This window comes from Cryptotermes secundus, unplaced genomic scaffold (genome assembly GCF_002891405.2).
Source record: "Cryptotermes secundus unplaced genomic scaffold, Csec_1.0 scaffold1307, whole genome shotgun sequence".
Classification (NCBI taxonomy): domain Eukaryota; kingdom Metazoa; phylum Arthropoda; class Insecta; order Blattodea; family Kalotermitidae; genus Cryptotermes; species Cryptotermes secundus.
In genome coordinates this window covers 694,555-699,885 of record NW_019718290.1, presented here as the reverse complement: position 1 = coordinate 699,885, position 5,331 = coordinate 694,555, and positions in this window count along the sequence as shown.

Genomic DNA, 5,331 nt, shown 5'->3' with positions numbered 1-5,331 from the left:
TCTGTCTCTGTCCTAACGCTTAGATCTTATGTAGATAATATTCCCTTAGTGTGGCTTTAATTTCGGAGTTTTATTCCAGGACATCAAGCGAGACAGACGCCGCCTTGTAAGCCCGAATACAGGTCACGCCGTAGCTCAAGCGGTTAGTCGCTGGTTTCCTACCGCGACGGCCCGGGTTCGATCCCGGGTCTGGTCAAGTGGGATTTGTGGTGGGCATAGCGACCCTGGGGAAGTTTTTCTCCGAGTACTTCGGTTTCCCCTGATCTTCATTCCACCAAATTCTTCATCATAATCACCCCGATCAGGTACAATAGACCATTCAGTGGCCGCCGTGCCGAGTGGACCCAGCTGGNTCCCCCCCCCCCACTTTGCGAATAAAAAAGAAAAGCCCGAATGCAAGGCAACCGCCTGTTTTCTAGTAAGAGAAATTAAAAAGGTTTGTTTTTTGACAGAACTGAATACATATCATTAAGTTCAGAGGGTTGTAAGGTAAAAGAAGTGACAGGTGTTATTGGGAATTACTGTAACTCATGGGCCGCGGTTAGTCCCTCGCTTCCCACCGCGGCGGCGCGGGTTCCATCCCGGGTCTGGTCAAGTGGGATTTGTGATGGGCATAGTGGCGATGGGGCGGATTTTCTCCGAGTACTTCGGTTTCCCCTGACAGTCTTCATTCCACCAAATTGTCCGTCATCATAATCACCCGGGGCAGGCTACAATAGGCAGATCAATGGGCCCAGCTGGACTCCACCTCCCACTAAGCAAATTAAAAGAAAATTTAAGAACTTTATCTGTAACTCATCATTTTCATATTTAGTCTTAATAACCTGAAAATAATGCGAACCTTTCTTCTTCGACCGTGAGGAATTCAGAATTATTTCTGAAATTTTGATCTTGTAAACAATCGATGCCAGCGGCCGTACCATGTTGAGGACACCGGTTCTCGTCCGGTCACCGAAGTTAAGCAACAATTGGGGTGGTTAGCATTTGAATGGGTAACCGCTTCGGAACACCACGTGCTGTTGATGGCATTTTTTTTTTGTCGATCACAGTGGCCGCGTGGTCTAAGGCCATAAGTCTCTTCGCTCGCTCGATCACTGGGATCGTGGGTTCGAATCCGACTGAAGGCATGGATGTCTGTGCGCGTATATTCTGTGTGTAAATAGCGGCCTTGCGACGACTGATCCCCAGACCAAGGAGTCCTACCGACTACGTACAGGTTAAAAAAACTCCGTGGCTTGAGTTCGCAAGCGAACTATACCGACCGAGCGACCGCCGCTTGTCGGCGAAGTTAGTGCCCACTTTAGCGGATAGAGGGTGTTGTGATCTGCCACTCTTTTCTAAGAAACTGAATTTTGGGGGGGGGGGTGATCTCGCCTTATAGTCCGGCTAATGCAGTGTAGTGCGACGGAGTCGAAGTGTGGACCGTACAGCGCTGTCAAGTCCTTTCCAGTGTATCATACGTTGATCTCCGCAGCTTTTGAGGCGATGTAGACTGGCTGCTGACAGCGCTGCGAAACACCTCCGTCTCTCTCCGCATCGCGTGAGATGAATTCGGGGATGTACGTGTAATATGCATGGAATTCGCGTAGATCCTTAGAGTGGCGTTTTTATATACGCAGCATAGGAAAGTGGACCTTGTGCACGGGATACAGATTTACACGTTTTCGGCTCCACTGATTACAGAAACGTGGTTTTCGGAATGCAGGCTACTTGATTTAAAGTTGAGGAAACAAACACAAACGCAACCAATATGTATTGTTCTGTAAGTAGGCCATGTAGTCTGTTCAAGGGCATGTGTTGAACCCAGGAACCATGGTTCAGAGACCGCTGTATAGGTGGCATTGTAGCCTGTTTTGAATAGGCTTTAACGGAAAACAAGAAAATACTCTTTAATAGCGTTTGTCCCCAAGACAGCGTCATTATTGGAGTCACTTGTGTTTCTGATTAAAACAAATTTAAAGCTGTCCCTGTAACGGGCCGTGGTGGCCCATAGGGTTGTGAGACTTCGGGGGTCCCTCATGTTCTAGATGGCGGTCATGTCGGCCTTACGCGCCGGCCTCCCTCCCTTTAACCCCTCACCCCAGGAAGATTCCTTGTACTTATTTTTGTTAGAGGCTGAGGCTACCCCAGGGCTATGATGCGGCTGGAAGGAATGGTCAATTGAAAAATCCAATGACCTCATCGATAATCGAAGCCGCGACCTTACATCTTGTAGCATAGTGCCTCAAGCAACTACTGAGCCATCACGTGCCCCTTGTATTTGTGATGTAGGACTTGCAGGTAGCTCAGCTCCTATAGGGACACAGTGATTGGGCGACCGAGCAATCGAGGCTCGTTTGCCGACAGAGGTAAGAGGATTTTGTCTTCACAGCATCCTGGCGGGCTGTGGTTCCATCCATCCTCCTATCTAGTAGTTATTGTGGCGTCTTTCGGGGCAGGGGTAAAGCGGCCAGGGGTGAGGCTGGTTACGCACCTCCTTCTAGTGGCGAAGTTAAGAATGTGTGGAGTCACACCTCTACTCCTCTATTCAAGTTCATGGCACGGTACGTAATTTAGCAGAGCGAGACCTTCGCTTTTTCCATTTATTTTACTACTCGTAGTGTTTAGACTATATGTAGCTTGAATGTTAGGCTGGTTGGTGAACTGGGAGGGACTGGGAAGGCCGCTGTCTTGGCACAATTAATGTAATATCTTTGCATTTGTCTGGAGTACCCTAGGATGCCGGATGTTGTGCGCAGGATTCGAACAGCGTGCATCCGGAATACAAGTTTAGAGCGTTACCGCTGCACCAACCCGCCCGGTAATCATAGTGACTTAAGTAGGAATGAATAGATGCTGTGTTTCGCAGCCCGCATCGCTTTTGTTCCCTCCCAAAATGGAAGGCAGGCTTGTAACAATGGAAGAGCATGTTTTCGCCACATTTCTATTAAATTTGCGTGTCGTTAGTTCAACTATTGAACGCACAGAGCGCTGTGGTTTAAAGTTCGGTTACGCAGTGGTCCCTGCATTTGTTTCATGATCCTTGGGCTTAATGGCGCTGGTGACAATGTAAGTTGCGTGGAGTGAGGCAACAATGGACAGTAGTTCGTTAGGAATTGCTTACGACGGGGCGAAACTTCGCATTGGCTATGGAGGATGTTTCTTTCATTGAATTTTCAGTTATCCTGGTTACTGTTACACAAGTTTCGTAACACTACTGAAACTTTCAGCACCTACCGAACTCGCTGTGTTTGTAACAAGTTCACATGCACTTGAATGCTCTTTACTTCGCATGAGGATTGAAGCTCTTTGGCGCTTTCGCATTGAAAAGTCGCGTAATTGCTGCTTTTATATTTTCACATTGATTTGTTACCGCTTTAGTGCATTGTGATTGTAATTTAGCGAACACTATCGAATTACAACATAAAATAATATACATATTCCCTTTAGCGCAGACAAATACAAATGTGACATGAGTGTAAGAATTTTAATGCTTTTATTTAAAACTTTCCGGTCTAGGAAACCGAAATTAACGGCCGTGGGGATTCGTTGCGCTGACCACGCGACACCCTCTATCCGCTAAAGTTGGCACTAACTCGCCGACAAGCGGCGGTCGCTCGGTCGTTATAGTTCGCTTGCGGACTAAAACCATGGAGTTAGATTTTTTTATTTAAAACTTAGTTTGTTGGAATAACATGCCTATACGCTGTACCGTGTATACAACTTTAAAGGAGCAAGAAACAATTTCGAAGAAACCTCGAATTATTACACTAAACGCATTGGTTAACAGAATACATCCGATAACGAATCTTTGAGAATCGAGACATATAGGGACTTTCTGTAAAAGGAAGCCTTATTTTATGTTGTAACTTGATGCAGTTTATTAAATTAAATATAATGGGAAAGGTGTAAAAGGTATTGTCCTTGTTCCTAATTAATTAAGCACAACGCCAGGAAAACATATGGGGGAGTGGAGGTATAGTTCCACAATTCTTGAACTCGGCATTAGAATTGGTGTGAGTGATGAGTTTCACCCCCTACCACTTTGGCTCGAGGGAAGTTGCCTGCTGCAACCATTGGATAGGAGGTTGGGTTAACCTTAGTCAGCCTGGAGGATGTGGAGGAGACAAGGCTATGTTGCCCTGCCGGGAATCGAACCCAGGTCGTCCAGGCCGTCTCTATACCGACTGAGCTGTCCTTACTCCAAATGTATGTCTGTCTTTTCCTTTGATTCTGCTTGTGTTTGACCTCGCGTTGTAGAAGAGATGCCCTCTTAGAAAGACAGTCTCAGGACAGTTGTGTATTTACTGTTTCGTGTATGGTTTTGACTCCGTCGGTTTGTTTCTCCGTTGTTTCCTGCAATGGAGAACACTGGGGCCATCACAGAAACGCGTGTTTTGATAGTATCCGTGGTGACGAATGTCGTTCTTACGGCCAAACAAATGACGCACGTGTTAGTTCAAGAACCTGGGAACCTTAATGCAAGAAACCACTAGGAATAATTAGAAGTTCTGGGAAGAACTAATCGCCTCCTTTCCTTTCACTGCATATTGAGTATTTGATACGTCACGGAACGCATGGAAACAGAGCGTCCAACAGTTATTCTGTTTTTGCGTGTGTATTCGTTGCCGTGGGAATATGATTACCTAGCCTGTGTCTAGAAACATTGGCAGGGGGCAAACAGACCGCAAGGTCATCTCATAAGCCTCCTTTTATATTTTTTCAAAATAAAAGAAAAAACTCCGTGGCCTTTAGTCCGCAAGCTAACTATACCAATAGAGCGACCGGCGCTTTTCGACGAAGTTAGCTCCAGCTTTAGCGGATAGAGGATGTCGCGTGGTCAGCGGAAAGAATCCCCAGGGCCGTTAATCTCGGTTTTATAGACCGGAGCCGCTATTTCCTTGAAATAGCTTTTCACTTATCGACGCGAGGCTGAGTGGACCCCGTTCCAGACCCACTACTTCTCAGAAAATCTGGTAGCGCCGGGAATCTAACCCGGGACCTCTGAATGTGTAGCCAGGAACTCTGACCACTAGACCACAGAGGCGGTCAAGATGAGGAGAAGTAGGCCAAAAATTTGGTTGGCATCACAGTGCATAGTGTTTCGCAAGAGTACGCAGAATTGAGGTTATAATCCAGGTCTATATTTTTTAAGTAAAATGTTTATTAAAATCTTATGTTTCATGAGGATGGACGTAGACGGCAAAGCGAATTATGCAGTCCGTAATCTGTTCGTGTGGATCGCGCTGAAATGTCACTGTGAAGCTGACGTGTCGCGGAACTGTTGTGTTTAATAGAATTGCGATTGCAGTTCATAGCATTTACGCGCGTTTTATGATTCTGTTTGACTAA